Raw genomic sequence first — 13,007 nt, forward strand, 5'->3', positions numbered from 1 at the left:
GCAGCATTGTTTGTCATAGCCAGAACCTGGAAACAACCTAGATGCCCTTCAATGGAAGAATGGATGAAGAAAGTATGGAATATATACATATTAGAGTATTATTCAGCAGTAAGAAACAAGGACTTCTTGAATTTTGCATACAAATGGATGGAAATAGAAAACACTATCCTGAGTGAGGTAAGCCAGACACAAAAAGAGGAACATGGGATGTACTCACTCATATTTGGTTTCTAACCATAAACCAAGGACATTGAGCCTATAATTAGTGATCCTAGAGAAGCTAAATAAGGAGAACCCAAAGAAAAACATATAGGCATCCTCCTGAATATTAACCTTCAGCAAGCGATGAAAGGAGACAGAGACAGAGACCCACATTGGAGCACAGGACTGAATTCCCACCAATGTATTTTAAAATTGTCAGGACTTGCAACTGTCTTTATTCTGTAAAACCATTAGACTTCATGAGACTGTTTCCCTTCCCCATTCTGAAACAGGAGAATCATTCCAGAGGGTTTGGCCTTCAGCACCAGGGAGCCTCCCCCTATCCCTCCCCAGGCTCCCCTACTCCCACTCCAATGATCTCTTACTGAAAGCAGAGCAAAGCTTTGCTGATGCTTTGTCTTAAGCTCTATTCCCGATCCTCTGAAACTGCCCACCCTACAAGGAAAGCATCCCCTGACGCAGGCTGAGCCCTTTGGAATGGACTCTAGAGTCTCTCATGTTCTGTTCTGCTAAGTCTCCTTTCTTGCTCTGTTTCTGAAACTAGTATGATTTTATCATCATCCACTTTACAGGATGACGGCTCATCAACAAACCTCGCTTTATGCTCCACAGATTTTAGCAGCCCAGGCATGGGTGTTCTGAAATAGCTTAAGAAATGTCAGGTGGTCCCTTGGAAGTCACATATGCCTGAAAACAAATGTCTTCTCATCCTTCATCATAAACTGCTTTACAACACTAGAAGGGCCCTCCTTCCCTGCTGAGAAAGGGTCCTGGTACATAAAAACAGCTTGGTTCCTCTGGAGGAAAGGTCTTGTGTGACATTTTACAACATAACGGTCACAATGTAAAGACCCCTTAGCCTACACCAGGTAAGATGTGACTACAGCCTTTTAACTTTAGAAATGCTACCCTCGTTTGTCTCTGCACCAAGTGTCTAAGGCCTGAGTGTACTCCTAGCATTCTAGAGAACTCTCTCAATAGACTTAATAAAGCATGGCGATCTGTAACGTCCTCACATGGATTATTTCATTTGAAGCCCCAGTGAGCTCTCCCACGCCAACACAGGACCCAACCTCACTGGGCCTTCCTGGCTAAGGAGAGGTTGCGCTACATGTGAGGATTCCTTGACAAACATTCCAGGGTCACTGAAATCAGAAAGGTCTGGAAAGGCTGCTGTTTTCCCAGACAAAATGGATGAGTCCTTCTGACATCCTTAGGAGGTAAATTGGTGTACTGGATTCAGTTAAAAAGATTGTGCCTTGTATAGGCCTCTTAGAGGAGCCTTCTTAGGGAGGAGAAGGATGGGCCTCTGACGACCCATGGGGCAGGCCTCTTAGGGCGTCATTTTTTGATATTTTGAGGAAGATACGCCCCTTTGAGAAGCTTTAAAGTTTCTGAAGAAAACTTGTACTGAGGATCCGCCCCTTGTTGTCCTGTGCTATGCTGGGACACCAATTGCAGAGGGCTTGGTTTTCTGATTCCACCTCTCATGAGAGGTCTGGTTTGGTTTCAGTCTGCATGAATGACCAGCCAACTATATACATGACTCAGTACACACAGGGCAAGCTCTGTGGGGGGAGTTATTTTGTTGGTTTGATATTGGTGTTTCTGTCTTATTTTGTGCCCCCTCTCTTGGTTCTGAGAGACAGGTGGACTGCACTCATTTTGGCTTCATGATGGCTTCTCTTGGCTGCACACTTCACTCTTGCTCTTTTGAGTCACAGGGTCACTGCAGCTTGGGTGCCTGGAGCATTTTTTTACATTCTCTGTCCTTATGGTTGCCAGTATTTGTTATTTGTTCTGTGTATCCTCTCTTGTTATCTGTGGTCTTCCCAGTTACATACCCTTTCCTCCAGGTTGGGGAATCTCCAAGCATACCAAACAGCTCCTGGAGTCACCTGCCTGGGAACCTTTCTTACTCCCAAGTCAGGACATGTGATGGGTCTTACATGGAGTTGAGATGTCTATTTTTTATTGCTATTGCCTTTGTGTTTATCTTTCTAATAAATTTCAACAAGCCACTTACTTTCCTTCTAATGTGGGGACCACCCAATCCAAGATTTCACCCCTTCAATGTATACTGAAGAGATCTGAGGAGGACTGTGGTATTTCACTCTTCAAGGAAAAGCTGCACACTTTTTGTGAAGTCGACTGGCCTTCTATGAAGTAGACTGAACATTAAACCTCCCAAGGGTTTTTGGCGTTGGCTGCTGGTATAGACGCTGGGAGACTATGTTACTTTGAGAAAGCCTTCCTGTCCAAACACTTACAAATGAAAAAGAGCTAGTTCAGGAGCCACTACCACAGTTAAGGATGGTCCGCCTGGGTCACAAACTCCTTGTGGTGGTCTTAGATTGCCCCTTTCTTCTTCTAAGCAGAGATCTTTGAAAATTAGGCACTGCACTCCTCTTACTCCCCAGGACACTAAAATGTCCTCTGCCTGTCCACAGCTTAACTCAACTACCCTTCTGTCTGAAGACCATTTCCTCACTTGGTCGTGCCTCCCAAACGATTCTTCCTCTGCTTCTCCCTCGCTCTCAGTCTCAGAGACCTACCCCACCTCTTCTCATCCTTGTCACTCAGCTCCCACTTAACATCTCACTCAGAGCCTGGAACTTAGTCAACTTCCATCTTCCTTCTCTCAACGGGCTCCCCTGGTCCATAGGGAGTGAGCCATAGAGGCTTGCTGATGGAACCCTGTAAGACAACCCAGCTGCAACAAGACGGCAAATAGCACAGGGTGAGTGGTGGCTGCAAGAGCAAGGGAGCAGGGGCTGCGGCTGTGATGCAGACAGGAACAAAGCAGCCCCTCCCATTTCCTTATCCCAGCCAAGACCCCTGGCATCCTGGTAGCCTTGCCAGCCTGGGAATCCAGGACTCCATCTCAGAATGACCACAAAGTAGAAGGCAAGTTTCAGTGTGGGGATGCCTCTTAGCTATGTGGCTCAGGACAGACTTGAGGTCGGCTCTATATTAGGTCCTAATGCCTGCCATTTCTACTGTGTCTCTAAGTCTGCTTCTCCTGAGATAGGATATTCTTCCTGTTCTTGGGCCTCCTTTGCCTTAAGCCTGTGGTCTACCTTTGCCTCTGCCCTAGAGTCTGCGTACTCCTGCTTTTATTTGTACTTTTCAGTTTTAAAGACACAGACATCAAGAGGGGGTGTGGGGGGAGGGGAAACAGCCTGATGTCAGAAGTTTTGAGTTCCCTTGTCTAATTTTCACTTTCTGTTTACTGCTCTCTAGTTTATCACACATTATTCTGCAACCTGATGTCTTTATAAGAAAAAAAATACTTATTAAGCTTTTCAAGTTGTTTGCCTCCACCTGTAGACGCACACACACAAACTGGTTAAAGATCTGGGTTAATCCATGATTATCACAGGGAGCAGAGATGCAAGGCAAGGAGCTGAGAGCTTTCCATCCTGACCCACAGGCAGAGAGACACTGAGTCTGGTCAGGGCTTCTGAAATCTCACCCCCAGTGACACACTTCCTCCAACAAGGCCACACCTCCTAGTCCTTTCCAAATGGTTACACCAACTAGGGATCCAGCATTTAAATACATGAACCAATGGGGGCCATTCTCATTCAAACCAACACAAACACTCCGTGTCTGAAACCTCCCAATAACAGTTCCAGCTGTGGCCGAGTACCCAGAAATGGGCTTGTTATGTTATTACTCCTTTAAGAAAGGAGCGACAGGCAAGTCCTGGACCCTCATCTGAGTATCCCGTCAACTCCTTGCTCCTGCCAGCTGGTTAAATGCAATCAGCGCTTAACTGTATTTGACATCAAGGTTGGAGAAACTAGGGCATACAGGCTAAAAACTAAGACTGGGAAGAGGGCCCACCAATGCAGCAAGGAAAAAGCTGTTACATATGTTGTTTAAAGACCCCAATGAAATTAGATATTGCCTAGTAAGCCCCCTTAGGAAAAAGTTCTTACAACAAATGGTAAGTTTATTTATGACTAGTATTTGAAACTGTTAAATCAGAAAGGTTTACATATAAAGGTTATAATGGCTAGCTGTAATTCCAGATGCCCTTTGAATACATACACCCTTCTTCGTTCTGATTTACAAAAATGTTCCCCCATTCAAGCTCATGTATATCTTTAAAGCTTTTGCTGAAATTTAAACTTTCTTCCTCTCAGGATCTGTAAGACCATTGCGGGGTGGAGGGGGAAAATTGAAAAAAAGCCAAAAAAAACAAAAAACAAAAAATAAAACTATAAAATTCCAATCAGAAAAATAGCTCAAAACTTACAACAGAAAAGGTTACTACTTAGCAGTCTGTATACAGGTAATCTCAATTTGCTACAGTATTCCATGTATATAATCTGAATCCAACTACTGTTTAGAGAAATAAAATTTAAAAATAAATAGATACAAAAAGTCTTATAAATTATGAAGCTATTTTTTTGGTTAAAAAGGTTAAAATATTGTAGGTAAGGACGGATTTTTCTACAATAAAATAAATTTTGTAAAAAAATGATGGAATTTAAGGATGATGTATGTTTGATGACTGAGATTTACAAATTCTTAAGTTTATAATGGTCTATTCATGTTAGCAAAAAAAATTAGATAAAGATAATGCCTAATCATGTATATCTTTGCTAACTTTGTTAAGTTTAACTATTAGAGAGACTGAACACATCAAAAAACTACAGTAAAAATTAATTATACACCTTTTATTCTTATGTCTCTTTATGAGAGTCGATCTTACTGTTCTTTCCTGTAACATATATAATTATATATGATAAAATGAGCTATTTAATAGAAATTATTCTTCAAATTAATTTAGAGTTTATAAAATTGCACTATAGAAGGATCAAATGAGGTCCCCAGTTTCCCCATTGACTTTTTTTACAGTTTAAAATGTATTTTGGTACTAAAAGGGCTTCAGTTCAAAACTGTAATATAAAGGCTTAAAATCTTAACAGATAAAATTATGAAATCTTGCCAGTCTATTATAAACTGTTACAACAAAGATAGCTAAGACATAAATGTTAATTATTAGCCACCTTATAACTGATCAAATGTCTGCTTTTTATTTTTTATTGTTTTTATTGAGCTATATATTCTTTTCTGCTTCTCTCCCTTCTTACCCACTCCTCTTCTACCTTTGCCCGAGGTACCCATGCTCCCAATTTACTCAGGAGATCTTTTCTTTTTCTACTTCCCATGTAGATTAGATCCATGTATGGCTCTCTTAGGGTCTTCTTTGTTGTCTAGGTTCTCTGGGGTTGTGAATTGTAGGCTGGTTTTTCTTTGCTTTATGTCTAAAAGCCACTTATGAGTTAGTACCAATGATGTTTGTTTTTTTGGGTCTGGGTTACCTCACTCAATATGATGTTTTCTAGATCCATCCATTTGCCCACAAATTTCAAGATGTCATTATTTTTTTCCCTAGTACTCCATTGTCTAAATATACCACATATTCTTTATCCATTCTTCAGTTGAGGGGCATTTAGGTTGTTTCCAAGTTCTAGCTATGACAAATAATGGTGATATGAACCTAGTTGAGCACATGTACTTGTGGAATGACTGAGCATCCTTTGGGTATGTATCTAAAAGTTGTATTGCTGGGTCTTGAGGTAGGTTCTTTCCTAATTTGCTGAGAAATTGCCATACTGATTTCCAAAGTGGCTGTACAAGTTGGCACTCTCACCAGCAATGCAGAAGTGTTCCCTTTTCCCCACAACCTCTCCAGCATAAGTTGTCATCAGTGTTTTTGATCTTGACCATTCTTACAAGCATAAGATGAAATCTCAGAATTGTTTTAATTTGCATTTCTCTGATGGCTAAAGATGTTGAGCACTTCCTTAAGTGTCTTTCAATCATTTTAGATTCATCAGTTGAGAGTTCTCTATTTAGGTCTGCACCCCACTTTTTATTGGATTATTTGTTCTTTTGATGACCAATTTTTTGAGTTCTTTGTTTATTTTGAAGATCTGTCTGATGTGGGATTGGTGACGATCTTTCCCCATGACCAAATGTCTTTAATGTGTCCAAAATGTGTTTGTTGTCATGCTCAGCCCAAATCTAACTCGTTTACAGAGACAGAATGAGAGGGAGAAACCAATGTACCTCCCACTATACAGTCTTACGTAAATGCTGTCAAAGTTAAGCCTAACTTAAGTTACTCAAAACAAGTTTAAAATAAGATTTGTTTAATATAAAATAATATTCAAAACCAGGTGTATTTTTTTAAAAAAGCTGGTTATAGAAAATTGAATGCTTTAGTAATGTAGGTTAAATTTACAGTACACTTACATGACAAGACATCCCCACGTTCAAGTAGTGCCCTTTCCCTTGAATGGACACAGATGCCATCAGAGTAAATTTCATTGTTATAGGATGAGAATGCATGGGAAAACAAAACTTACTGCTCTTGGTGTGTAGGCCGGAACAAGGAACACCTCCTCTTTATCTACAAGGAAGATGAATTCCTTTTCATGCCTTACATGACAGGGGACAAATTCTCTAACTCAGTGGATCTTAGTGTCTGCACCCATATCCTAAATATTTCAAGCAACAGAGAGGCAAATAGCAATTAAGTCTGTCCACGATGTCTCCTCAATTAACATGAGGCTGCTGCAAACGGGGGAACCTTATACCCCCACCTACCACCTGACTCAATGAGACCTGCATACTAGTTCAGCTGGTTATGACCATTACCTTGACTTTGATCGTTTTAGCGAAAACTAATCCCCAGGGCTAAGAGGTAATTACTTGATGTATAGGAAGACCCCCCCCCCCAAAAAAAAAGTTTTAGATAAGGTAAGATAGAGCCTCTGCCACAGGGCCTGCCAGGCTGAACTATGGGAACTCATTTAAACACTAAGTTGCAGGTACCATGCCAGAGGAAAAGACCTGGACTGTGACAGTCCACTTTGACAGCCTGAGTCACCTTCTAGAGACTACAGGGACAGCTTCTCCAGGTCACCATGGGGCAGCAGCTTGAGGAACTCAACAGGGGACATTTGGAGATGGGCATCACTATGACCTGTCATCCCTTCAGACTCATGGCTGTATTAGTCACAAAGTCTCCTATAGGACTAGCCACAGAGGTTCCCTAGGAATGGGGTCTGACACAAAATTTTAAAAACTACCACATTTGTTTGTAGAAAAGATCAAATCCATGATTGTCCAATTAAAGCAAGCTGTATTTGGGGGTGAACCTGGGACTGGAGAGCTGGCCTTCTCACCCTAAGTTGGGATTTGAGAGAGCTGTCCCTGATGGCCTTTTGAAGTCTCTTTTATAGGAGACTTGCACAGGTGCAAGAATTGCCTGTTGTACGTTGTTAGAAAGATACAATGAAAAGGAAGGAATAAGGGTAATGACATCTTGTGAGTGGGTTGTAAGCAGTTTATATCAGAGCTAAGAAGCAGGAGCTTATTCCTGACTACAAATAGAAACCTTAATTCACAAGGACTTAACACAGGACAAACAGGAACTTAAATAACTACAAACAGAAACCTTAGCTTGCAAGGACTTAAGAGAAACAGAAACTTATTTTTAATGTCTTAGCTGCAAACAGAACCCTTAACCATCAAGGTATATTGTTCCTGTTTCAGTCTCCCTTTAACTCACGAGGTATTTTGTTCCTGTTTTGGTCTCCCACATGATCATAAGCAAACCAAACAGACGAGTTCAAGAAATGATCAGTGCTTTTTACAGAAGTCCCCTTTGTGGCACTGTGCCACGGCCCACATGTGAAATGCCTCTTGGCTACAGAGCAGAGTGTATCTCCAGAGACTTTCGGAGAGCTAAGACTTGCCCATGGCTACTGTCTGAACGACAGTGTGCCTCCCACCCTTCTCTCAAGGTGCAACTGATGGATCTCGTACGTTACCCAAATCTCTGTGAGGAGCTTGGGGAAGGGTGAGGATGTAGGGTTCCTGTCTTGAAAGCTAAGACACTGTAGATACAGATGAGGGGAGGTTTTCAGGCAACAGAAACTTTGTCACAAGTCTCAGTCTGCTGATTCTGACTCCTGAACACAATCTGCCCTGACACCATTTGATGTGGGAGGTCCTTTTGTCTATGTGTTGTTTTTATTGGTTAATGAACAAAGAAGCTGCTTTTGGCCAATGGCTTAGCAGAGTATAGCCAGGCTGGAAGATATATATATATATTAAAGAGAGAGAGAGAGAGAGAGAGAGAGAGAGAGAGAGAGAGAGAGAGAGAAAGAGGGCAGAGTCAGAAATAAGCCATGTAGCCCCACCAGAGACAGACGCTGGAACTTTATCTGGTAAGCCACAGCCTTGTGGCAATACACAAATTAATGGAGATGGATTAATTTAAAGTATGAGTTAGCAAAAAATACACTTAGGCTATTGGTCAAACAGTATTACAGATAATATGGTTTCTCTATGACTATTTTTGGGGCTAAGCAGCCGGAAACAAACAGGCAGCCTCCTACAACAACTATTTCAGGAGCTGGCTAAGGAGTTGCTCATGGCGGAACTTGTACTTCTCCAAGCTCCTCTTACCCAGACAGCAACAATGGAGTTGGAAAAGGCTCTGCAAACTCCTACCCCAGCAGCCCAGGAAGAAGGCAAGCCAAATGCTTTTACTCAGCCAGACTGTCCCAGAGACCAGGGCCATGATGATGACATTGGAACTGAGGTTGTCACTAGGCTGAGAGTGGGCACTTGAGGACTGGAGGCAAAACTAGGGAAGGGCACTCAGAAGAAGAACAACTTGTAACCTACCAAAAATACCACAGCCTCTGGATGGAGAGGGCCCGCACACAGCACCTGGAGCCACAGCAGTCTTCATAGGAACGGCATCTGCAGGAGAGAGGGCAGAATTCTGGGTAAAAAAAGATTCAGTTTTCCTCATTGTGTGGTTCCGTCAGACTCTCTACAAGCATAAGCACTTAGAAAAATCACAATGGATTCCTTCTGGGGAGTCTTCAGGACCAGAAAGGGCGCTGAGTCTACCAGACCCATGCGCCAAGGAATCTCTGCAACATAGGAACACTAACAAGGACTTGTCCTATGCTGTGGGTAACCTTTGACCTTGGGGAAGGTGGGACTGCCTCCAATGCCCTCGCAAGCTAAAAGCAAAGGTTACAGAGTCAAGTTAAGAGAAAGGGCTTTGTTCTGGTCGGACACTTTCTATCTATGTGATTTCTCTTATTAAATCTATCAACCTTAGCTTCTTTAATAGCAAATCAGATAGAATGATGGGGACCCTTCAAATGCTGATTCCAGGGCTTCGTCTTTATAAAGACTACGTGCTTCCATAATCCTCTACCTACCCAAGGCCTCTGGCAGGACCCTGACTCATGGGACATGTTCAGGGGCTGTCCTAACCCAGAAGAGCCACCCACGAAATTACTTCTTACAGGCACCAATCTAAGTGCTTTGTTAGAGTCTAGTAACCATATGCAAGGTGCAAACAACCACAGAACAACACTCCAGGACTGCTGCACCCCCTCTTTGCTCTGGTTACTGTCTGCTGATAGCAACAGTGAACTCAGCTGGGGTGATGCCTAACCTTGATTGTTAACCTGACGAGACGTGAATTACCTAGGACGTAAACATTTGGATGTGGCTGAGGATGGGTGTTAAACTTCCAGAGGTTTAACTAAAGCAGGGAGACTGCTCTGAGTGTGAGTAGGCTTCGTGAGCTGTGGTCTCAGGTCGACAGACAGTAAAAGTGAGCATAGCAAGGACACTCACGCCCTCTGCTTCCTGGATGCAGATGCACAGAGATGGGCTGCCTCATGTTCCTAACGCCTCAGCTCCAGCCATGCTCACCGCTATGACTTCTCACCATGACGGATTGCAGAAAGGCAAAACAAACCTTCCCTTACTCAAGTGCTTCTCTCAGGAGTTATTACTTTTTAACAACAAGGAAAGTCAGCCAGCCAGGAGGTCAGTAGCTTCTAGAGCACTGTCACTTTGAACACAGCACTGACAATGGGGTACCTTCTCTACTCCCACCTGATTTACCTCTTTGTTCTTGGCCCTGCTGCTTGGGAACTGAAAGATAACATGAAAGCAGTACCCTTATGCCAATGGCTGGAGGTCCTTGAGCTGAGCCTATAACAGGAAGCAGAAGCTGCTCTTTGATTTCAACTTCAGGGGTTCTTTGCATGGAAACTTTGTAGTGGCTATAGAGACTCCCAGAGAAGACTGCATTTATGTTAAGCTCTCGCTATGGTTAGCAGGTAACAATCATTAGAAGCCTGACATAATATGACAAGTGACACAAGGTAACAGGTGTGGTGTTGGTTTGGGGGGGACCCACATGTACTTACAATAGTTCTGTTCCAACTGCTGCAATCTCTGTGGTCTTAACTAATGTTATGAAGGTGAAAACGGATGAGAAAAGGTTAGATGTCTCCTTTTATAAAAAATATCTTCTGAAACAGACTTCTGTCGTATACAAATACATATGCAATAGGCTGTAACATAAATTGTATTTTTCAGAGCAACTTTTGGGGATGTCCAAACAAACAAATAAAAACAAAAACCTGAATATGATTAAAGTGCTATTATATCCAAAATTGGCTTCTGTCACCTCCCTGGGCACATCTGGGTGTCCCCAAGTCCCAGCCTCTGGGCTCTGAGGTGACTTTCTACTGTCAGTAGCCCCAAGATAAGATCTTCTGATCTCTTACATCTTCTGGGGTAATACAAAATTGGCCAAATGGTCACTTTTGCTTCCAGCTGTACTACTTGATATCTGGCAATCATCAATTTTACAAGGTGTAATTCTCACAAGGGTATTGTTAATGGGAACACTCTGTTCACCTGCTGCGGATAGGCACTGTTTTCTGTCCTGCCGGCACAGGGGATTTGGGGAGCCAGGTGAAGCTCTTCTGAACTACTGCTCTCCTGCTCTGCAAGAATCCCTCTCTGGGGCTGGAGTGATGGCTCAGAGGTTAAGAGCATTGTCTGCTCTTCCAAAGGTCCTGAGTTCAATTCCCAGCAACCACATGGTGGCTCACAACCATCTGTAATGAGATCTAGTGCCCTCTTCTGGCCTGAAGGCATACACACAGACAGAATATTGTATACATAATAAATAAATATTTTTTTTTTTTTAAAAAAAAGAATCCCTCTCTGGGCTTTACCTCAGCTCTAACAGGAGCTGCTCTCCTCCCCTGCCAACTAGAGAATCTGTGTATGTGGCAACAGTAAACCAGAAGGGAAATCTCATTCTGTTGTCAGCTGCCTGATGGGGTCTATTCAATCCACAGTTCTGCATAAAAGATGCCATGGGTGGACATTGATACCTTTAATGCTCAGAATGGTTTTCAAACACTGCATTTGCTAAAATGTTTCACTTTTACTGTTACCCTTCTAAGGAAGCAGCTACTCAACCCAAGCCTAGACATCCTACAGATCTTCGAGGCAGGAAGATAGGCCAGCTTATAAACATACTTAGAGCACCTTGCCTAGAATTCTGGGAGCTCTTGTATATTTAGTATTTGAATATATAGGTAACGATTACCTGCATTTGTTGCTATAACAACAGATGCAGCCCTCCATCTGAAAACCCATCTCTCCCAGAATATCATGAGCATAGTGGGTTGTGAGGTCTTCATTCAGACTCTTCCTTTCCGTAAGACTCAACAGCCAAGCCTAAGTTAAGTTTTCAGTTTGGAAACTGCAAGTACATACTGACAAATGACTGTTTTCTCCTCTCAAAACACAAGGCATTCATTATGGCTCCTTCAGCTACACATCCATTCACTCTTCAGCATCCTTAGGACTCCTCTGCATCTCTGGCCTGACTCTCAGTGTCAGATGCCCGCAAATGTTTCCCAGCGAAAGGAACACACACTTACTTACCCAAGGTTAATACTCTCATCCCCTCTCCTTCAACTGGAGGATGAGGCACATCCTGCTGCCATTTCAAATATGAGCAATTATAAACTAAATGCTAACTACAACCTCGAGCTTAGTTCAGTGTAGAAAGTATTACTGGGTGGTATAATGTACTGAATAAGGCCACCCTCTAACACACGTGCCCAATGCCTGAAAAAGCATTTGTGTTCCAAAGGAAGTCATTAATACCAAACTGGGTGCAGAGCAGATGGTGATAACAGAATGGATTTTCCATCTCATTCTACTGTGGACCAGATACACCAATTCCCAGACTGGCAGTAGAAAATAACACCATTCTTATCCACTCACTGGTCAGCACTCCTAATTATATGGGCCTGCAGTTTCCGTTTGGAAATGGCTGTCTGTTAGCCAAGGCTTCTCGCTGCACGCTGGGATCCAAATGTAGATCACATCAGAGAACAGGACACATTACCCTGAGCAGGTGTTAATCTGTAATTCAGTATATTCCAAAGATAACGCTAGGGTGTCTATGTTTCTCTCTGGATGAATGAGAAGTAATGTAGTCCTTAGGGTGCAAGAATAAGTCTGGGTACTTGTGGGCCATGAGTTTGCAGTCTGTGCCAGTGTCAGTTAAATAATATAAAAAGTGAGACGGTCCTTCTGCCGAGTTTTTAAGGATGAGAAATAAGCACGTGTCATTATTAGCACTGTCCAGAAGTAAACAGGATCTGGCCTTTAGACACATTTATTCTATAAATGGAATAGGTGGACATATTAAGTTAGAGAATGTTCAATGTCAATAAAATACAAATATTTCTAGTTTGAAAATAGTAAAATATTGGCATATAAATATTTCCTTTTGGGTTTGGTGTGGTGGTCCAAGCCTTTAACACCAGTACTTGGGAGGAAGACGCTGGGAGATCCTGTGGTTTCTTAGCCTGGTCTACATAGTGAGTTCTAGACCAGTCAGCACT

General features: G+C 42.5%; 1 protein-coding gene across 1 annotated transcript in view; it reads right to left on the minus strand.

Annotated features, from left to right (window-relative positions):
• Positions 1–13,007, minus strand: part of LOC121439770 (vesicular, overexpressed in cancer, prosurvival protein 1-like) — a 39,279-nt gene that overhangs the window by 13,193 nt on the left and 13,079 nt on the right. Inside the window, exon 2 of the mRNA XM_041640399.1 lies at positions 8,941–9,018. The gene's annotated coding sequence lies outside the window, so the exon portion shown is untranslated. The remainder of the gene's footprint in view (positions 1–8,940; positions 9,019–13,007) is intronic.

This window comes from Microtus oregoni, unplaced genomic scaffold (genome assembly GCF_018167655.1).
Source record: "Microtus oregoni isolate MIOR12 unplaced genomic scaffold, Mior012 000062F_ref0000492, whole genome shotgun sequence".
NCBI classification, from domain to species: Eukaryota; Metazoa; Chordata; class Mammalia; order Rodentia; family Cricetidae; genus Microtus; species Microtus oregoni.